Raw genomic sequence first — 23,962 nt, 5'->3', positions numbered from 1 at the left:
TCCCCCAGGGGAGGGGGGGGGTCCTCCATTCTATAATCCTTGCAGCAGTGTCCTCTTTAAATTAAGTGCACTCAGCCCACTCTAATTAATGTCGCTTATCGTCGTATATGCACAAATGAATGATTATTTGTGGGTATGGAGATGGGAGGATAAAGTATCTTGGCGACCAAATGGTAAGGATTTAATTGTGTAACGAAACATACTGACGAGGGCTGCAGAGTTTACTTCTCATTCGGCAACGTGAAAAGAAAAAAAAACAACCTCTGTCTAATTTCTAGTGTCTCGCGTGAGTAAACGAAGCCCTCACTCCTCTCTGCATGGCTCTCTGCTATAAAGAGTGTAGAAAGTAACAGTAGAACCATGGGAAAAGCTGCAAAACAAAAAGAAGCCATTGCTGCTAAATCACTGGAAAGAAAGTAAAAAAAAAAACCAAAAAACCCCACATGAACAAGAAAATAAAGTGATGAAAAATCCAAATAAGAAATGGGAGCTGCTGCAACGGACTGCCGCCTAGTACGGTGCCATCTTCATCTCTCTATATATCTACTACTTATTTCGGCTGCTCCTGTTAGGGGTCGCCATAGCAGATCATCTGTTTCCATCTCTTCCTGTCCTCTGCGTCTTCCTCTGTCACACCAGCCACCTACATGTTCTCCCTCACCACATCCATAAACCTCCTCTTTGGCCTTCCTCTTCTCCTCTTCCCTGGCAGCTCCATATTCAGCATCCTTCTCCCAGTATACCCAGCATCTCTCCTCCACACATGTCCAAACCATCTCAATCTTGTCTCTCTTGCTTTGTCTCCAAACCGTCCCACCTGAGCTGTCCCGCTAATATACTCGTTCCTAACCCTGTCCTTCTTCATCACTCCCAATGAAAATCTTAGCATCTTCAACTCTGTCACCTCCAGCTCCACCTCCTGTGTTTTCATCAGTGCCACTGTCTCCAAACCATACAACATAGCTGGTCTCACAACCATCTTGTAAACCTTCCCTTTAACTCTTGCTGGTACCCTTCTGTCACAAATCATTCCTGACACTTTTCTCCACCCACTCCACCCTGCCTGCACTCTCTTCTTCACCTCTTTTCTGCACTCCCCGTTACTTTGGACAGTTGACCCCAAGTATTTAAACTCATACGCGTTCATCACCTCTACTTCTTGCATCCTCACCATTCCACTGTCCTCCCTCTCAGTCACGCATAGGTATTCTGTCTCTCTCTCTCTCTCTCTCTCTCTCTCTCTCTCTCTCTCGCTATATATATATATATATATATATATATATATATATATATATATATATATATATATATATATATATGGTGGATATAAAAAAGTCTATACATCCCTGTTTTTGTGATGTCAGAAAACGGACCTTTTGCACACTTGACGATCCGGGGTCAACAAGGCGGAAAGAAACTCCAGGCAGGCAAACTAAGTAACTTAGGACTGACTACATGCTGTATGTCACCAGCGGGTGTGTTTTGTGTAAGGGTTTTAGGAATTCATTCATATGGTGGCTTATCTTGAAATATAAATAAGTATTTTTATAATCACAAATGCAATTATTTTCTCTTAACCAAGTCATGTCTAAAGTCATGCGTCATTAAGTCATAGTCAAATCATTCTTTGCACTTTTATTCAAGCAAGTCCAAACGTCATCGAACGTGTGACTCAGTAAGTCTAATTTGAGCAAAGTCATGTAGTATCCCACCTCAGTTCACAAGCCAACACTTCATTTGGTCCCTCTTGTACTCCTGTTTTACCACTAGGAACGCAATCACAACATATAGAACATGCCAGTTTTTTTTCTTTTCTCATTTTCCATTTTCTTTTCTGTTCTCTTTTTTCCTTCTCATTTTTTCTTTTCTTTTCTCATTTTTTCTTTTTATTCTGGCTTATTATTTTATCTAAGCACATTGAGTGGCTGTTGCCGCTAGAAATGCGCTATACAAATGCATCCATCCATCCATCCGTCTAGTTTTAAGATGATTTGTCGAACAAACAGAGTTCTCATGAGACGGCTGCGATCATTAAGTCTGATTGCCCCTTTAGTCACTCAGCTGCCTTTTGAATCTGAGAGACGCCGGTGCTTCCTCCTACACAAGCACCTTGATACTAATCAGCCATTTTGTAATTTGAACAAAGATTTCTGCTCCGCTGCAGAGGATCGTTTAGTAACCATGGTAACCATACACTGCATTCTCAATTGTGTCATGAAAAGCCTATAGCCTTGATAGAATATTGTTTTTTCTCTCTCTCCCTAAACTTGTTAGCCACGCTGTACATCAGATAGCAAGGCCTCTTCAGTTATCAAGCTAAAGCAAATACATGTTACAAAACTGCTGAAATGTTGTTAGACTGCTGCTGTTATGAAGAAATGCTCTCTCTTTTCATGGCATGTGAAATGTGGGCATGTTTGTATGTATGCATGTATATATTTGTATGAATGCATGTATTTATTATTGACTTGTTTCTTTAGAGCAATAGCCACTGCACATTATAGTTTTGGGCAGATACTTGACAACTAAATCAATGGGCCTCATAGGAGAATCTTCTGTTAAGTTTCTTGAACTTTTATCCTAAATTTGTTCTTGCAAGAAATGTCCTCCTTGAATAAACAAATGAGTATAAACACTTAAAAAGTATAAGTATTTGAGTATAAATACTTGAAGTATTTATACTCAAATATTAATAAAGTTTTACCATTTCCAGCTATGCTAGTGTGCAGTGCTGTGTTTTATATATTCGTGCCTAAATGTGTCTTTTCATGCTGTCCAACATTAGAACGAGTCGTTCAGTATGACAGACATCCTTTCACTCATTGAAACACATGGTCAGGCAACCGGAATATTGTGTGTGTTTTATATTTGTATACACCAGGTCAACATCAGTCTTAAGTTTTGATTGTACCAATTAAATTCAAAAAATGCAGAAGTTCGTGAATGCCACAAGATTCCTTCAATACTTGGTGTGTACTTATTAACAGATCTATGTGTATAAACATTTGTTACAAGAGACCCATTTTCTTTGACGAATAAAATCGGTGCAATGCATTGCAAACAAATGTAATTTACTCCTTTTCTGTCCCAAAACACAGTTCTGTGTCTGCATCAGCTCTGTATCTCAATGACCTCAAAAATTTAACTCGCCACGGTCTGGAATATTGATGGTGAACTTTTGCAAGGACTCGGACCAATCTCTCAAATGCCCACAAATCAAAGCACAGGGTTGACTTTTGCTACAGAGTGGTAGTGACAGCCGACCAGCCCCTGGGGCGGTTGGGGAGGGCAGCGTCCTCTCCTGAGCTCTGCACCGTTGCTCTCTGCCCGAGCCCCAGATAGAAAGAAAGCATGAAATGTTTGTGAGGCCTGCAAACCTCGAGCCAAGCATTTCCTCAACCACCTAACCTAATATGACATGTTTCCCTGCAGCAGTGCAGAGTAAATGTGTGCAGCAGTCTGGCTTTCACTGACTGTAGGAATGCAGGATCTACTACTACTACTTTCGGCTGCTCTGGTTAGGGGTCGCCACAGCGGATCAGCCGTTTCCATCTCTTCCTTTCCTCTGCATCTTCCTCTGTCACACCAGCCACCTGCATGTTCTCCCTCACCACATCCATAAGCCTCCTCTTTGACCTTCCTCTTTTCCTCTTCCCTGGCAGCTCCATATTCAGCGTCCTTCTCCCAATATGCCCAGCATCTCTCATCCACACATGTCCACGCCATCTCAATCTTGCCTCTCTTGCTTTGTCTCCAAACCATCCAACCTGAGCTGTCCCTCTAATATACTCATTCCTAATCCTGTCCTTCTTCATCACTGCCAATGAAAATCTTAGCATCACCTCCAGCTCCGCCTCCTGTCTTTTCGTCAGTGCCACTGTCTCCAAACCATAAAACATACCTGGTCTCACAACCATCTTGTAAACCTTCCCTTTAACTCTTGCTGGTACCCTTCTACCACAAATCACTCCTGACACTCTTCTCCACCCACTCCACCCTGCCTGCACTCTCTTCTTCACCTCTCTTCTGCAATCCCCGTTACTTTGGACAGTTGACCCCAAGTATTTAAACTCATTTCTGTGGGAATACAGTAGGACAGTATTTCCCAACCCAGTCCTCAAGGACCCCCTATCCTGCAGATATTCTTTGCAACCCTGAATAGGTACCTGTTTGTAGTTATTCAACCAATCGGCAATGAATGATGTCAGATTTTGCACACCTTGCATAATTAAGTGCAATGAGATGATTGGTTGAGTAAGTACAAGCAGGGTTACTATGAAAATCTGCAGGATAGGGGGTCCTTGAGGACTGTGTTGGGAAACACTGCAGTAGGATACTCATACTGTAGGAATGCAGGATCCTATTCACAAATTATGGTGCATTTCCCTCTCGAAAGAATACCTTCCTTTAACCAACCTGACAATGCTAAAAGTCAATTCCAGGGGTCTTTTGTAGTTGGTCCTCGGCAGTTCACATGAGTAAAATATCAGTGTGAAAACTGCGAGAGAGGCACTTTTTACTTACATTTGGTGATTTGTAACCGTTTTCTTTCTGTGTGGCAAGCAAAATGGGACTGACGGCTTAAAAAGCTCAAAGGAATAGGATGTCAATCTCCTGTTAGCTGGAGAGCAAACACTTGTTTTTTAGGACTCCCCGGTCTCGATCCGGGTTTGTTTTTTAGAGGCTGGTTATCTGTCACTTTTCCACGGCTGGTACAGAACTGACTGATGTCAAGCTCCGTGTCAAATTTAGGCCTGTTGGTTGTCGCACCCGTTATGAAGTCATTGTGTTTCAGCTTCAGGCACAGATTACCCTGATCTCATCTGGCAGTTCCAGTAAGAGGGGTCAGCCTGCAACAAAACAATGACGGAGGGTAATGAAGTACAAAAGCTTTGTGACTGTACTTCATTACATTTTTGAAGTACCTGTACTTACTTCAGTACAGTATATTAGACTTTTGCTCCGTTACATTTCAAAGCAAATATCTCAACTACATTTCAAACACTGTGGCATTACTTTAGTTTTAGGGGGGGGGAAAACTTATATAAATATCCATCCATTATCCAAACCACTTATCCTACACAGGGTTGTGGGGGATGCTCGAGCCTCTCCCAGCAGTCATTGGGCGGCAGGCGGGGAGACACCCTGGACAGGCCGCCAGTCCATCACAGGGCCAACACACACATTCACACCTAGGGACAATTTAGTATGGCTGATTCACCTGACCTACATGTCTTTGGACTGTGGGAGGAAACCGGAGCACCTGGCGGAAACCCACGCAGGCACGGGGAGAACTTGCAAACTCCACACAGTTTACATAAATTTATATTAGTATATTAGGCAGCAAGTGAACTCGTAGAAAAAAACCCTGTTGGTGGTTTTTCCCGGTGTACCACAAGTCATAAACCTCATTTGATGCAATTGTTTTTTCCAAATGGAAAAAAAAAGAAAAAAGATTGGGGTTTGGGGACCCTGAACAATCCACCATCTTGTGAATAGTGTATGTTACTATAAAAATGATGCGAGACTTGCAATTCTATCCCTGAATAGAAAAGAGGAATTGATAAGCAGAGGAATAAAAAGTGTAATGAATATTGATGCTGCCTACACACAACGCAGGCAGGTGAACTAGCAGCAAGCCCAGATAGCAAAACTGCTGGGGCCCGGACCCGTCCCACACCCGACACTTCATCCAGCCCACACACTGCGTGGAATGATGGCACTTGGGCGGTCCGCTCCTGTTTGCCAGATCTGGGCCAGAACCAAGCCATAGCGGTGCTGCATGTGCCACATATTTGCCAAAGGCTGCCCATATTTGTTTTGTGATATTTGGGCCATATTCACCATTTACCACACGGGCCACTTCAGGGTCACATCCAGATTACATGTTGCCCAGAGCACCGCAGCTTTGCCAAAAAAGTCCCACATTTGATTTGTTGTATTTGGGCCATATTTGCTATTATACATGTGGGCCAGTTCAGGCTCACATCCATTTTGTCAGGGCCAGAAGAAGACCATCAGTGCCGCATCATTGCCTGAAGTGGCCCACATCCGGATGCTATCTGGGAGACATCTGAGCAGATGCAGACATGCTGGACTTGTACATTATCAGATCATTTCCTTCTCTGATTGTGTACAATATTAGCAAAGTTTATAACAAGATGACTATTCCTGAAAAGCTGACTGTTGATGGTGATGTAGATTTACTTGTACTCCGAGTGCCCTATTCCCTGCCTCTTGATGCTCAAAGGCGCACTCGACCTGACATGCACATGGCCATGATATGATTACTATGTAGCCAACGTACTGCTACCACTACTTTGTATACTGTGGTTATGTAGCAAATGCACCGCTACTTTACAGTGATGAGATTACTTTGTAGTGCTCTGTGATGCCATGGTTACATCTGTTAATTGCTGACTTTCTTGTTGCTTTGGTGTATTCATTTACCACTTTTACCCAATCAGTCAAAACATTAAAACCACTGACAGGTAAGTGAATATATCAGGCAGCAAGTGAACAGTCAGTTCTTGAAGTTGATGTGTTGGAAGGAGGAAACATGGGCAAGTTTAAGGATCTGAGAGAATTTGACAAGGGTGAAATTGTGATGGCTAGATGACTGGGTCAGAGCATCTCCAAGACGGCAGGTCTTGTGTGGTGTTCCCAGTATGCAGTGATCAATACCTACCAAAAGTGGTCCAAGGAAGGACAACTGGTGAACCAGTGACAGGCTCATGGGCACCCAAGGCTCATTGATCCACGTGGGGAGTGAAGGCCAGCCCATCTGGTCCGATCCCACAAAAGAGCTACTGTAGCTTAAATTGCTGAAAAAGTTGCTGGCTATGATAGACAGGTGTCAGAACACACTGAATGATCTGCAGCTACACGGCCCCATACGCAGCAAGCTGAGATGCACTATGTGCCCATGATGACCCCTGTCCACTGCCAAAATCTGCTACAGTGGGCACGCGAGAATCAGAACTGGACCATGGAGCAACAGAAGAAGGTGGCCTGGTGTGATGAATCACGTTTTCTTTTACATCATGTTGACAGGCGGGTGCGTGTGCGTCGTTTACCTGGGGAAGAGATGGGACCAGGATGCATTATGGGAAACGGCAAGCCAACAGAAGTAGTCAGTATGTTCACATGATGTTAGAAAAAGTCGGTGTTCTGTGTTAGTCCGACTAAAACTGGACTATTGAAATACATGTAAACGTGTTAGTCCGACTGAAATTGTACTAAATCAAATTTCTCGAAGTCTGACTAACACATGTAGATGATGCGGTGTGGGATCAATTTACTCTGGCATGTATACGCTTCAATCAGCCCCAAACTGGCCTAGGCGTTCTGCGCGTGACCCATACTTCCCGCGGTCCAATAGCAACCAGCTGAAAGGGGGCATATCGCCACCTACCATACCGGGGTTGGACATACTTCCATCAATGAATCGATTCTCCCTCGGTTCTTGTATACTGGGACAACGACAGTAGTCCAATTACATGGCCTAATCAAGCTGTAACCGTAGCTCAACTTAACTCTGCATGTAAACGCACCGAGAGTGATGCTCTGGGCAATGTATGTATGTGCTGGCGTTCATGTGGATGTTACTTTGACATGTGCTACCTACCTAAACATCGTTGCAGACCAGGTACACCCCTTCATGGCAGCAGTATTCCCTGATGGCAGTGGCCTCGGGTGGTTTTAATGATTCGACTGATCGGTGTATGGATCACAATAGGGTAAACAAGAATTAGGGGCTGGGTTTATCAAACGTCTAGAAGGACCACTGATTTCAGGATTGTTCATCAATGATTATTTAAGTCCATATCCCTGTAAATTATTATGACACCATGCAAATATACTATTCTTTGAAAACCGTGATCAGGGTATGTATTAGCATTCATTCATTCATCTTCAGCCGATTCTCCGAGTCGGGTCGCGGTGGCAGCAAGCTAAGTAGGGCACTCCAGACGTCCGTCTCCCCAGCAACGCCCTCCAGCTCCTCCTGGGGGATCCCAAGGTGTTCCCAGGCCAGATTGGACATGTAATCCCTCCAGTGAGTTCTGGGTCTACCCCGGGGTCTCTCCCAGTTGGCCGTGCCCGGTAAATCTCCAAAGGAAGGCACCCAGGAGGCATCCTAATCAGATGTCCGAACCACCTCAACTGGCTCCTTCCGATGCGAAGGAGCAATGGCTCTACTCCGAGCTCCCTCCGGATGTCCGAGCTCCTCATGCTATCTCTAAGGCTGAGCCCAGACACCCTATGGAGGAAACTTTTGGTCACTACCCAAAGCTCATGACCATAGGTGAGGATTGGTACATTACATTACAGTCATTTAGCCGACGCTTTTATCCAAAGCGACTTACAATAAGTGCATTTAATGTTGGAAATCAGGAGAACTACTAGTCATCAGAGGTCATAAGTGCATCTAAACAATCATCTAAGAGCAGAACCAGTGCTAAAGTACAAGTGCAAGAAAGAGTAAGAGCAAGTAACAGGGTAGTAGTTCTTAAAGAGGTGAGTTTTCAACCTGCGCCGAAAGATGGGCAGCGACTCGGCTGTCCTGACATCAGTGGAGAGTTCATTCCACCACTGTGGGGCCAGGACAGAACAGAGCCGTGACCGGGTCGATCGGCAGCAGCGGCCTCTGAGCGACGGGGCAAGGGTGTAGGGGGTGTAGGGCTTGACCATGGCCTGGAGATAGGAAGGAGCTGTTCCTTTCACTGCCCTGTAGGCTAGCACCAGAGTCTTCAACTGGATGCGAGCAGCTACTGGGAGCCAGTGTAGGGACATGAGAAGGGGGGTTGTTGTGTGGGAGAACTTCGGGCGGTTGAACACCAGACGAGCTGCAGCTTTCTGAACAAGCTCCAGAGGTACGAAGACTGACTGGTAAATTGAGAGCTTTGCTTTCCGGCTCAGCTCCCTCTTCACCACAGCGGTCCGGTACAACGTCCACATTACTGCTGATGCTGCACCAATCCGCCTGTCAATCTCCCGCTCCGTCCTCCCCTCACTTATGAACAAGACCCGAGATACTACAAGTATCTGGTGGTCTGTAGTAGCACATTTGCTTTTAATACTTTAAGTACATAGAAGAGCAAGTTCTTGTTGTAAGTAGAAATGTCAATGTGCTAGGGTATTTGTACTGACTTAAGTACTTTGTAAAAATAATTTGTACTTATGTAAAAGGTCTGAGCTCTTATAAGCCCACTCTAATTATGCAAATTCTCAGTGTCGGTCATGGTGCAAAACATCTGTTGTGCAGCTAAAGAGTTACGTCAGCGAGGCAATCAAACGCATGATAATCACAGCACTAAAATCAGATCCCCGGGATGTAATAACGTATAACAACATCATATGGCGGCTTGTTTTGCTGTTTCAGTCACTTCATTACCCCGGCCCTATGCAGATTTCTTTTTCCTTTCTTTTTTTTTTTTCATATTTGCTGAGACGCACACAATTCTCCAGGGCTTGTTGTCTCAAGAAGAGCTGCATCAGCAGCGGGGTCTTCTGGAAGATTCACAGGGAGAAGAAAAGCCGCAGAAAAACACATCCACAGTTCATATTTTGATTTATTGCACTTTATAATTACAATAACCCAAGGCGCTCCGCTCTGACGTGTAGACACTCAAGTGAACGCTGACTCTTTTCTTACCAAATAGTAAAATCTGTAATATTGCCAAATGATGCAAGTGTGTGTGTGTGTGTGTGTGTCAGCAGAGAGAGGGGCTGCAGGGGCAAGAAATAGATATAAGCCCAAAATACAATACATCGGCTCTGCTGGCGAAATGAATTAGTAAAACCATTAGTATTTTCTAGAAATATCAACTAATCTAACTAAATTTGGCGGCACGGTGGCGCCGTGGTTAGCACGGTCGCCTCACAACAAGAAGGTCCTGGGTTCGGGGCTCGAACCCAGCGATATATATTGTGATAATGGTTGTCTATATTTGGAACGGTCGAGCACCGTTGCAGTAGCCAGTATCACCATACAGTAGGTGTCAAAGGTCATGAAGAAAGCCTGATGAAGCACTCAGTCACATGGGGCAGAATGTTGAACATTTCAGCTAGGTTGCAGTGTTGGCCGTACCCCAGCCAGTAGTATCTCTGTGTTCTCAGATGTCACTAGAAAAAGGGATGCAGTGCCATCATGTTTGGCTGTTTACGTTTTAGTTTTTCAGCCTTGTTACGGCTGCCCCCGACCTCTGACTCATATGTCTATACCTCATATGTCCATACCTTTTATAGGTCTATACCTCATATGTCCATACCTTTTATAGGTCTATACCTCATATGTCTATACCTCCTATGTCCATACCTTTTATAGGTCTATACCTCATATGTCAATACCTCATATGTCCATACCTTTTATAGGTCTATACCTCATATGTCCATACCTTTTATAGGTCTATACCTCATATGTCCATACCTTTTATAGGTCTATACCTCATATGTCTATATCTCCTATGTCCATACCTTTTATAGGTCTATACCTCATATGTCTATATCTCCTATGTCCATACCTTTTATAGGTCTATACCTCATATGTCAATACCTCATATGTCCATACCTTTTATAGGTCTATACCTCATAGGTCTATACCTCATATGTCCATACCTTTTATAGGTCTATACCTCATATGTCTATACCTTTTATAGGTCTATACCTCATATGTCCATACCTTTTATAGGTCTATACCTCCTATGTCCATACCTTTTATAGGTCTATACCTCATATGTCAATACCTCATATGTCCATACCTTTTATAGGTCTATACCTCATAGGTCTATACCTCATATGTCCATACCTTTCATAGGTCTATACCTCATATGTCTATACCTTTTATAGGTCTATACCTCATATGTCCATACCTTTTATAGGTCTATACCTCATATGTCCATACCTTTTATAGGTCTATACCTCATATGCCGATACGTATAGCCTGCTTTTACTGCTTCATTTGTGGCTGTCAAGCTGCCAGTGGTCTTTAGGTTCGGATGCCCCTCCCACTTCCCGGTTTTCGTTTTCATCAAACCTGATTGGAAGGCGCCCGGGTGGCATGGCTGGCGGTCTACCCAACACGGGGATCGCCAGTTCGAATCCCCATGTTACCTCCGGCTTGGTCGGACATCCCTACAGACACAATTGGCCGTGTCTGCGGGTGGGAAGCCTGTATGTGTCCTGGTCGCTGCACTAGCGCCTCCTCTGGTCGGTCAGGGTGCCTGTTCGGGGGGGGAGGGGGAACTGGGGGGAATAGCATGATCCTCCTATGCAGTACGTTCCCCTGGTGAAACTCCTCACTGTCAGGTGAAAAGAAGTGGCTGGCGACTCCACATGTATCGGAGGAGGTATGTGGTAGTCTGCAGCCCTCCCCAGATCGGCAGAGGGGGTGGAGCAGTGACCGGGGATGACTCGGAGTTGGCCAAGTACAATTGGGGAGAAATTCCCCCCAAAAAAGGGAGAAAAAAAAAACAAGAACAAAACCTGATTGGAGCAGAACCCGGGCCAGTGCACCGACCCAGTCGGTGCAGCTGGGTTACTGACTTTGCAGATGTTAGGGCGGCTTGTCAGTCGGGGCGGCTGTGATTTACTGAGCAGCTCACGCTGTGTTTAAGATCGCTAGAGATCTGTTGCTTGTGAACTTGGAGTGAGACGCTAGCTCATTACCTGGGGACTGGGGCAGGTACAAATTACTGATACCCCCCCACACACAGCATTGTCTTTACTAGACAGATGAGGCGCAGGGGTGCCGTTTGACTGTTAAGTAAGAGCTAGACAACGGGGTTTTATTTTGGTTTTGCTTTCTTTTAGATAAAGATAGTCGCAGCTCTTGTTTTAAGAAGCCCTTGTAACACGCCATATTCCCGTTCTGGATGAAGCCGAGGGGTCTGGCAGTTGATATTGACCATGCTGCAGACCTGCAGTCCTCTGTGCACAAATTAAATTAAACACAACAAAGCCCTCCACATCAAATGACCCTGGGTCTTACTTTCATAGTTGTTGCCATTGTGCATATTGGTTATGGCGTCGTCTTATTCAGCAGCTTGGTTTTAGAGATTTAAAACAAGACCTCTGTTAAGACACGGCTTAAGAGAGGCGTCCTGTGGGACATCAGAGCATCATAAGCTGCTAATGTCTATGGTCAGGTCAGTTTATTTGTGTAGCCCAATATCGCAAATTAAAAATTTGCCGCAAGGGGCTTTACAGCAACATGATGTCCTGTCCTTAGACCCTCGCATCGGATAAGGAACAACTCCCTAACCCCCCCCCCCTTTGACCCATGCAGGAAGTAGCAAGTAGTGGGATGATATTGGACAGTTTCAGTAATAGATTTTTTTTCCTCCTCTTTTCCCCCCCAATTGTATCCAGCCAATTACTCCACTCTTCCGAGCCGTCCCGGTCTCTGCTCCACTCCCTCTGCTGGTCCGGGGAGGGCTGCAGACTACCACATGCCTCCTCCCATACATGTGGAGTCGCCAGCCGTTTCTTTTCACCTGACAGTGAGGAATTTCACCAGGGGGACGTAGTGCATAGAAGGATCATGCTATTCCCCCCAGCCCCCCCCCCCCCCAAACAGGCGCCCCGACCGACCAGAGGAGGTGCTGGTGCAGCGACAGGACACACCCACATCCGGCTTCCCAGGGATGCCCGACCAAGCCGGAGGTAACACGGGGATTCAAACTGGCAATCTCCATGTTGTTAGGCAACAGAATAGCACAAAAAGTGTCAACACTGTAGAAACTATGGACAGAATATAAGAACAGCATGACTTTGTGATCTGTAGCGAGAGTACGCTGCAGGTGGAGGAGAGCCTGGAGAGGTGGAGGAATGAAAGTCAGTAGGAGCAAGATGGAATACCTATGCATGAATGAGGGGGAGGACAGTGGAACAGTGAGGATGCAAGGAGTGGAGGTGATGAAGGCGTATGAGTTTAAATACTTGGGGTCAACTGTCCAAAGTAACGGGGAGTGCAGAAGAGAGGTGAAGAAGAGAGTGCAGGCAGGGTGGAGTGGGTGGAGAAGAGTGTCAGGAGTGATTTGTGACAGAAGGGTACCAGCAAGAGTTAAAGGGAAGGTTTACAAGATGGTAGTGAGACCAGCTATGTTATATGGTTTGGAGACAGTGGCACTGATGAAAAGACAGGAGGTGGAGCTGGAGGTGGCAGAGTTGAAGATAAGATTTTCATTGGGAGTGACGAAGAAGGACAGGATTAGGAACGAGTATATTAGAGGGACAGCAGGTGTCTGGGTAGCGTAGTGGTCTATTTCGTTGCCTACCAATACAGGGATCTTCGGTTCGAATGCCCGTGTGACCTCTGGCTTGGTCGGGTGTCTCTACCACGGGTGCATTACTGGCCGTGTCTGCTGGTGGGAAGCAGGATATGGGTATGTTCTGGTCGCTGCACTAATGCCTCCTCTGATTGGTCGGCGCGCCTGTTCAGGGGGGAGGGGGAACTGGGGGGTATAGCGTGATCCTCCCACGCGCTACGTCCCCCTGGTGAAACGCCTCACTGTCAGGTGAAAAGAAGCGGCTGGCGACTCCACATGTATCGCAGGAGGTATGTGGTAGTCTGCAGCCCTCTTCGGATCGGCAGAGGGGGTGGAGCAGCGACCGGGACGGCTCGAAAGAGAGGGGTAATTGGCCAAGTACAACTAGGGAGAAAAAGGGGGAAAAGCAAGAGAGGCAAGATTGAGATGGTTTGGACATGTGTGGAGGAGAGATGCTGGGTATATTGGGAGAAGGATGCTGAATATGGAGCTGCCAGGGAAGAGGAGAAGAGGAAGGCCAAAGAGGAGGTTTATGGATGTGGTGAGGGAGGACATGCAGGTGGCTGGTGTGACAGAGGAAGATGCAGAGGACAGGAAGAGATGGAAACGGATGATCCGCTGTGGCGCCCCCTAACGGGAGCAGCCAAAAGTAATAGTAGTAGACGTAGTAGTAGAGGTAGTAGCAGCAGTAGTAGTAGTAGTAGTAGCAGTATTAGTAGTAGTAGTAGTAGTAGCAGTATTAGTAGTAGTAGTAGTAGTGGCAGTAGTAGCAGTAGTAGTAGTAGCAGTAGTAGTAGTAGTAGCAGCAGTAGTAGTAGTAGTAGCAGCAGCAGTAGTAGTAGTAGCAGTAGTAGTAGTAGTAGCAGCAGTAGTAGTAGTAGTAGCAGCAGTAGTAGTAGTAGTAGCAGCAGCAGTAGTAGTAGTAGCAGTAGTAGTAGTAGTAGCAGCAGTAGCAGTAGCAGCAGCAGCAGCAGCAGCAGTAGTAGTAGTAGTAGCAGCAGCAGCAGCAGCAGCAGCAGCAGTAGTAGTAGCAGCAGCAGTAGTAGTAGCAGCAGCAGCAGCAGCAGCAGTAGTAGTAGTAGTAGTGGCAGTAGTAGCAGTAGTAGTAGTAGCAGTAGTAGCAGCAGCAGTAGTAGTAGTAGTGGCAGCAGTAGTAGTAGTAGTAGTAGTAGTAGTAGTAGTAGTAGTAGCAGCAGCAGCAGCAGTAGTAATAGTAGCAGTAGTAGCAGCAGCAGTAGTAGTAGTAGTGGCAGTAGTAGTGGTAGTAGTAGTGGCAGTAGTAGCAGTAGTAGCAGCAGCAGTAGTAGTAGTAGTGGCAGCAGCAGCAGCAGTAGTAGTAGTAGTAGTAGTAGCAGTAGTAGCAGCAGCAGTAGTAGTAGTAGTGGCAGCGGCAGCAGTAGTAGTAGTAGTAGTAGTTGTAGTAACAGCAGTAGTAGTAGCAGCAGTAGTAGTAGTAGTAGCAGCAGCAGTAGTAGTAGTAGCAGTAGTAGTAGTAGTAGTGGTAGTAGTAGTAGTAGTAGTAGCAGTAGCAGCAACAGCAGCAGTAGTAGTAGCAGTAGCAGCAGCAGTAGTAGTAGTAGCAGTAGTAGTAGTAGTAGTAGTGGTAGTACTAGTAGTAGTCGCAGTAGTAGTAGTAGTAGAACATAAAAACAGCAGAATTTCCTCCCAGCTCTCTACTGTGCAGGAGCCTATGACAAACCTCATTATAAAATAAGGTGGGATATTATGTAGGCTGGGAAAGTGTGACTTTTTAAGTGGATTTTTTTTCAATTTTTTTTTTTTTAATAAAACAACATTTTACTTCGGGCAGTTAATCATTCAGCCCTAATACAGTATCTTTTACGAGAAAGGTACATGTTTGTCCCCAGGTGGCGGTGTTAATTTACAGCACTAAAACATGTTATGCAAATCATCCGTCGCTAACGTTCCGAACCTGTGTCTGCTGTGGACCAGGGCCATCTGTTCTCCTCACACACAGGGACCCCCCCCCACCTCCACATCAGGTGGACTGGGCTCCTAATGGATAATAAAAAGCGAGTCACCGCTCCCTGCATGTAAATTCTAAAAACTGGAAAAAAATGTCGACGCGACCGCTTCAGAAGTAGATTTCCTCGGCGACGAATACGCCACGTTCGCCCGTTAATCAATCTGAAGAGTGGCATGTACGGAAATAAGGTAGTCAAAATAAATCCTCAGACTGACGGCCTTCACGTGGGGTTTTTTTTTACGCAGCCGTTATTGTAAAATAAGCCGGAACTGGTTTTCACGAGACGCCGGTGTCGTGTTTTACCCGGTTGGTCATTAGCGTCCAAAAATAAATTCGAATCATTAAAAATGTAACGACCATTTATGTTCTCAGCATTCATTAGCGTCTCCCAATTGTACTTTATTTATCCCCCCCTTGTGTACTGCTGGGCTGGGTCACGGGTGAACTGGAAGCAGGATCACTTGCTGACTCCAGCTCCTCCAGTGCTGCAGACTGTTAACCACCGCAGCTTGTTCTCCTCCTGCTGAGGAGAACAAGCTGAGCCGGGGTGTTGATGCCCTCAAAGGGGAGAAGACGGATGGGAATCATGTGGTCGCTCAAATGGTTCCCAGTATCTTCTTATACGACGATGTTTTCAAATGAAGGGCTCCACATTCATGCAGTGGATGCCAAAATAACATGTGGACACACTCGGCACCTTGGTGTCCCGTTGCAGACATTTTTTTGAAATTTTATTTTAAGACGGTGCACATGAACATTTGAACGAAGTCTGCAGTGATTTTTTTTTTCCTCCATTCTTTATTGAACAAATTTTCATATACAACTGTACAAACAAAGACATAGACAATAGAAAACAAAAACAAAAAGGAGACGAAATAAACAAGATTGCGTTTTATAATGCCAGAGTTTGTGTTACGGGCAGCATATTAAATTCGCCTAGTAACTTAAAAGTTTTCATAGCGTTTTTGTTTTTAAGATTGAATAAAACGGCGCAATATTGTTTAAATGTATTAATAAAGTGCAGGAAATTTGGCGCCTAGGCAGCCATCATGACAGACTTTTAGTTTTATAGGTATTTCTTGTATATCTACTACCACTACTACTACTAATACTAATACTACTACTACTCTCAGCTGTTCCTGTTTCCATCTCTTCCTGTCCTCTGCATCTTCCTCTCCAGCCACCTGCATGTCCTCCCTCACCACATCCATAAACCTCCTCTTTGGCCTTCCTCTTCTCCTCTTCCCTGGCAGCTTCATATTCGGCATCCTTCTCCCAATATACCCAGCATCTCTCCTCCACACATGTCCAAGCCATCTCAATCTTGTCTCTCTTGCTTTGTCTCCAAACCGTCCAACCTGAACTGTCCCTCTAATATACTCGTTCCTAATCCTGTCCTCCTTCATCACTCCCAATGAATTATTTCTTGTATATAATAGTTGATATTATTAATTAATGAAATAAGTAAATGGGTAAAAGTGAACAGTATGAGTGGCACGGTGGCACAGTGGTTAGCATGGTCACCTCACAGCAAGAACCCCGGGGTCGTCCAACCTTGGCGGGTCCTCCTGGGTCAGTCTCTGTGTGCATGTTCTTTCCGTGTCTGAGTTTCCGCCAGGGGCTCCGGTTTCCTCCCACGGTCCAAACACATGTAGGTCAGGTGAATTGGCCGTTCTAAATTGTCCCTAGGTATGAATGTGTGTGTGTGTGTGTGGGCCCTGTGTGATGGCCGGGCGGCCTGTCCAGGGTGTCTCCCCGCCTGCCGCCCAATGACTGCTGGGATAGGCTCCAGCATCCCTGAGAGCAGGGTAAGCGGTTTGGATAATGGATGGATGGATAAATCAGTAATAGAGCTCTTACAACACACTTGTTAACATTAGCAGACAGTTTAACAACAACACTAAATGAAAAATAATAACTAAATGATAAGTGGAATAATAAAATGGAACAAAAATACTAAATAGAAATATTACTAGTGTTTGTCTTTGGCGGGCTAAGAAGAATCTCCACAGTTCGTCGTGTTATGAAAAAGTCTGGGAAACCTTGCCATGTACACATTTTTTTGGGGGGGGGGGTTCCCCCTTTTTTACCAATTGTGCTTGGCCAATTACCCCACACTTCCGAGCCGTACCGGTCACTGCTGCACCTCCTCTGCCGATCCGGGGAGGGCTGCAGACTACCACATGCCTCCTCTGATGCATGTGGAGTCACCAGTCGCTTCTTTTCACCTGACAGTGAGGAGTTTCACCAGGGGGTCATAGCGTGTGGGAGGATAACGCTATTCTCCTCAGCTCCCCCTCCCTCCCAAACAGGTGCCCCGACCGACCAGAGGAGGCGCTAGTGCAGCAACCAGGACACATACCCACATCCGGCTTCCCACCTGCAGACACGGCCAATTGTGTCTGTAGGGACGTCCAGCCAAGCTGGAGGCAACACGAGGATTCAAACCGGCGATTCGCGTCTTGGTAGACAACGGAATAGACCGCCACGCCACCCCCATAAACTATTTTTAGGAGCAAGTGTGAGTTTCATCTCAAAACTGTAACTACCTATAACAAACGAGGTGATTATTGGTGTTACAGTAAACCCTGTTCAGGGCTGCTGTCTGTTCTGTCTGTTCTAGAGCTGCTGGCGTGCTTTGAAGGGGAGCGGCTTCACTTCTCGCATCATTTCACTTACTTTTATTCTGTTCTATTATCGACTGTTGAGTTTCGCCCTTCATTTATCGATATGCAAATGGCCGCTACAAATGCTCCCTCACTGCATCCTTAACTCAGAAAGCCCTCGCTCCACCGGTCTGTCAATAAGGTGCGTCCGGAGTCTTGGTCCGGCCGGAGGAGCCGGGATAAAGCCAAGCTTGTTTAAGGAATTAGCTGGCGTTTGACGAATAAAGCGCTAACGAGATAGCGATCAGAGAGGCCCCAACTCCAAAGGCTGCCTGCCTGCCTGGCAGCGCTTGATAATCTCTTCACTGGTTTCACTCCGCTTCCTTTAATCTGACTTCACATAATCCTTTTTTTACCCTCCTGATCAAGTAAACGCTTAATTACGGCTAATGAATTCTGTCCAGAGCTCGGGTAAACACGTCTATCAAACACAGATCGTGCTGATTTTTTTTTTCAGCCGAAGAGAGAAGGGAAGGGAAGCTAACAAAGATTGGATGGGAATCACAAAACCGCGGATGCATCTTTCATGCCAGACTTGACTGCGGTCCCACCTCGGTCTTGGAAGCGGAGGCGGTTTCTCGAATGGCAGCGATTCAATGCTCGAAGATGAAAAACCGTGGTGTGACGCGGCGCTACCGTGTCTTGCAAAACTGAGGATCTTTGTGGATGAATTTAACAATAGCAACTTGTGATCCTGAAATTACACAAATAATCAGTCGGCGTGAGCAGCCGATTGATCGTTGGTTTGACTTGGTTTCGGGCGGCGTCGCGGTATCGGCAAATGGCAGCGCACAAAATATGGGCAAAGCTTTACCGGCTGCATGCTGGGGAAGGCGTTTTCATTAAGCTTCAGCGGTATGCTTACTGCCTTTTAAGTAGAGCATAAATATGAGATTATCTGAGCACAAATGTCTTGAGGAAGCAACTGTATAAATTGGGCGCCGCAGGGGTCCAGCCGGGGGTTAAGTGGGGCTCTTGGAGGAAATATCAAAGTGAAGCTGATCAAATAAACTAATGAAGCCGAAGCAAAGCAAGGCGATGCAGCTCTTCAAAGCCACGACTCGGTGTGTATGAGATACACAGGCTACGCTTGTAACCAGGAAGTGTGTTGTCATGTAAGGCATTGTGGGCCGGTTTCACAGTCGGGGCTTAAGCCCACTTTAAGGTGATTTAAATCAAAGCAACTTGCACAGACTTGGCCTGAAAGTCTCAGATTTAGCCTATTCTGGATTAAGTCAAGTCAGTTTTATTTATATAGCCCTACTACTACTACTACTACTACTACTGCTTTGGGCTGCTCCCATTGGAGGTCGCCACAGCCACCTGCATGTCCTCCCTCACCACATCCATAAACCTCCTCTTCGGCCTTCCTCTTCTCCTCTTCCCTGGCAGCTCCATATTCAGCATCCTTCTCCCAATATACCCAGCACCTCTCCTCCACACATGTCCAAGCCATCTCAGTCTTGCTTCTCTTGCTTTGTCTCCAAACCGTCCAACCTGAGCTGTCCCTCTAATATACTCGTTCCTAATCCTCCATCACTCCCAGTGAAAGTCTTAGCATCTTCAACTCTGCCACCTCCAGCTCCACCTCCTGTCTTTTCATCAGTGCCACTGTCTCCAAGCCATACAACATAGCTGGTCTCACAGCCATCTTGTAAACCTTCCCTTTAGCTCCTGCTTTATTTGTATATCCCAATATGCCAAATTACAAATTTTCCTCAGGCGGCTTTACAGCAACACAACATCCTGTCCTTAGACCCTCGCATCGGTTAAGGAACAACTTCCTTAAAAAACCCTTTAACAGGGAGAAGAAATAAGAAGAAACCTCAGGGAGAGCAACAGAGGAGGGAGCTCTCTCCCAAGACGCACAACGTGCAGTGGATGTTGTGTTCACACAATTTACACAATACAGCACTGAAAGAGGATAACAGAACTATAATGTAATTATAAAATATATGAAGAATATGATGAGCAGGAGGCCAAGCAGTGCCCAGACGCCACCGGAACAGTCCAGGACCCGAGCCACGCGACCAGCATCACCATGTAAAAAAAATAAAAGTGATTGCAAGAAGGAAGATTGGAGTTACTCTAGGGCTAAATGGAAGCTTAAATTAATCCTCCGAGGAGGCAGGTTTAACTCCTGCTGGGTCGGTGTGTTGGTCGCGGGGCCCGGCTCCAGTCCGGTGGTCTGTGCTTGGTGTGGGTGCGGCCCGTGCTTGCACCCGAGGGTGCAGGCCCGGCTTATGGTTTTGGGCACTGGTGTGGGCTCCTCCGGGATGTGTGGGGCTGTTGCTCTGCGGGCTCCTTGCCCCCCCTGTGGGCTCCCGGCCCCCTGTGGGCTCAGAGTTCCTTTGGGTTTGCGGTGCTTTTGGGCTCCGGCTGTTCTCTTGGTCGTGCAGGGTGGCTGCAGAGCCTGTCTGCTGCTCGGAGGCACGACAGTAAGTCGCAGATCTTGGACACCTGAATTTATGGGGATTAATGCCGTGGACACTTCACATACACACTGCTAGCATCTGCCTCACACACTTCCTCTGCATTACATCCTTTTCCCTGGTCCTAGCTCCCCCCTGCTTTTTTCTGTCTTCTCTTTATCACTGTAACTGCTGTTCCAAACTGATATCGATAAGATCATCCATCCATCCATCATCCCAACCACTTATCCTGCTCTCAGCGTCGCGGGGATGCTGGAGCCTATCCCAGCAGTCACTGGGCGGCAGGCGGGGAGACACCCTGGACAGGCCACCAGGCCATCACACAAGGCCCACACACACACACACACACCTAGGGACAGTTTACTACGACCGATTCACCTGAGCTACATGTGTCTGGACTGTGGGAGGAAACCGGAGCCCCCGGAGGAAACCCACGCAGACACGGGGAGATGTTAAAAGCATGCCTTAAAGCCTTCAGGAGGAAAGGAAATACATGTCTTGGTGTATTTCTGTTATCCAAAACGAAATGAGATGCTTTGCATTGAGATTTGGCAGGGAGGGGATTCAGGTGAGGCACACATGGTTAATCGGTTGTGCAGGAGTGTGTATCAAAGTGACTCTTTTGTGCAGTAAATGAGCAGGTGGGGGTTTTCCTATAAGGCGGAGGTTACATGTAGTGTTGTGGCACGATGTCGTAGATCTGATCCTTAATATATGAAAACCGTATCTTCAAGAACTCTCCCGAGACATAAGTGACGGCAAACGTATTCCAAAAAATTAGGGTAACTAAAAACAGGGAGGAAGCGGGTGCCTGTGATCTCCATAAGGTCCCGGTCCTCGTGAGGGGGTCTTGGCCCTTTTGTGAAACTGCATAAGTAACAGTTGTTCATGAAGGAGTATGTGTAGGCCTCTTTTCTCTCCGTGCGTGCGTTTGTGTTGAGCTAACTGGCAGGGTATCAAGGCTGGCTGATGGTGGTATTTACTTCAGTCGGGCAGTTACACTAGTTATTTACCACGGTGGTACACAGGTTAGGATTGTGACACACTCCGGCGATGCTCCGCGCTCATCTCGCCTCACGGTGTTTGTTCATTTGAGGATTCGGGGCTTTCCAAGAATCGCCGCTGATTACTCCAAGTCGCCATTGTCATTCTCTACCCATTGCCTGTCAGCGGGGACTGGGTAATTTGTGCTTGGCATGCTTGAAGCGCCCCCTGCCCCCCCCAACGAGGCTGATAGAATGACCATTCATCCGCGGTAGGGCAGTGGGGGGTGGGGACCCTCGATGTGCCACAGTTCAGATGTTAATCACCCCAGCAACTTTGGCGAGTTGACAGAGCCGCATTCACCGCTCACTCTGCGAACGTGTCCTCCCAGAATGCCGGGTTTGTGTGTCCTCCTCGCTCAGACCCTTGATTTGGGACTCGGGAGTCCCTGTTGACCCTGTTTTACAATCCGTAGCTTACCTCTGTCTTTTTATTTTTATTTTTTGTAAATAAACAAGTTGGTGGCACTCTAATCCGCCGTGGTGCTGCTCTTTGGGGTGGTGCCATGGCCTGCTGACAAGAACCCATCCGGCCTCCCGCCATCATCATGTCAGCCTTCACTGGGAGGTCAGTACAGCTGGACAGAGGTCTTCTTTATGCTCACAGCGCAGCTAACCCGCCCGGCCCGGGTTTTGACAACTGGCTCGAATGAAATTTGACAACCGAAAAATGTAAAGTCCAGTTACATCAGACTGCTACACGTTAACATGACGCTGCGATCTGACTTCCTGTGTGGCAACGTGTGTGAATATAATATCTATAATAAAGTAATGTTACTCACAATGATATATCATACAGTAATACAGTAATGTGCAGGTCACAAGACTCATACTGTGACAACACACACACACACACACACACACACACACACACACACACACACACACACACACACACACACACTGCCCCCTGCACTAAATGCATACATAGAGGACTCAGATATGGATCACCCCTAACGTTTTGCTATAAACATTCTAACTGCTTGATATATATATATATATATATATATATATATATATATATATATATATATATATATATATATATATATATATATATATATATATATATATATATATACCATCTAAACCGCTTATCCTGCTCTCAGGGTTGCAGGAAAGCTGGAGCCTATCCCAGCAGTCATTTGGCGGCCTTTTCAATCTACCGTTGAGTGTTTCTTATATATATATATATATATATATATATATATATATATATATATATATATATATAACTTTGTTTAAAGAAACACTCAATGGTAGGGAAAGTGCTCAACAAATGAGGAGCAAAATAATCCAGATTATATATATATATAAATAAATAGGAAGAAACCTCAGGGAGAGCAACAGAGGAGGGATCTCTCTCCCAAGACGCACAATGTGCGATGGATGTTGTGTTTACACAATTTACACAATACAACATTGAAAGAGGATTAACACAATTATAATGGAATTATAAAATGTATGCATCCATCCATTATCCAAACCACTTATCCTGCTCTCGGGGTCGCGGGATGCTGGAGCCTATCCCAGCGGTCGTTGGGCGGCAGGCGGGGAGACACTCTGGACCCTGGGTCAACACTTCTTCTGTTATGACACAAATTCCACCACCGATGTTTTTCTCCTGGTTGAATTTTATGACATTTTTGTTTGTCATTGCATTCTACCCAGTTCAACTCCACCATATGTGGTTATTTTACCCTCGTGCTGCTGGGAGGAGCGTGGAAGTCGCCTGTACTGTTACTCGGCATTTAAAAAACAGACCTGAACTTTAACCGCCACAATCTTATCGCAGTGCCATCGAGAGCTCTGCAACACATGCTGTAGATGACACATCCTGTTTGACTCGACTCGTAGGGGCCAGGCTTTACATATTAAATTGCCGTGTTTACCTCCGGCAAACAAATTGGCCTTGGTCACGCGTTCAGCCAAAATGAAAGCTTCCATGGTCGTGGCGATAGATTCATCCCCCGTGAACACTCGGTGATCTATATTCATACAGCTTTTTACCAGCGTGACACCTAGATGATCCAACACCGGCCATTTCAGAGCTTCACGGGAGTCTGGGTACTTTTTCCTAGTGTGCACAACATGCTCACTCAGGAGGATTATATTTTGATGGTTTATGACGACTGCTCATCGTCGGACTACAGTTAAACCCTCAGTGGTCCGAACGACCCGCGGCTTAATGGAAACCTATTATGAGCTGTAGCAAGAGGAGGTTTCAGACTAGCTGTGTCAAACGGACCCTGATGGTAAATTGTTCCTCTCGCTCGTCCGGTACATTTTGGAGACGGCAAATCGAATCGGACGGGGGGGGGGGGGGGGCAGGACACATGTCGGTGATGTTGATATTTCCAAACGCGCACAGGAAATTTGACAAACCTCAAAGAAATGTTGTGAGGGCAATTCATGTTTGTTACTTGCCTTTAATCTCTGACCACAGATCAGCTATACTCTGGCGGCATGGTTAGAACAGATGTCCGGGGGCTCATATGTAGTAGGACAAGGAGGGGCTTTAAAGGTGCCTCTTCTTATGCCAAATGGTATGGGCCTGATTACAGAG

The sequence above is a fragment of the Lampris incognitus genome, chromosome 9 (genome assembly GCF_029633865.1).
Source record: "Lampris incognitus isolate fLamInc1 chromosome 9, fLamInc1.hap2, whole genome shotgun sequence".
Classification (NCBI taxonomy): Eukaryota; Metazoa; Chordata; class Actinopteri; order Lampriformes; family Lampridae; genus Lampris; species Lampris incognitus.
Note: the sequence above shows the minus strand (reverse complement) of the source record.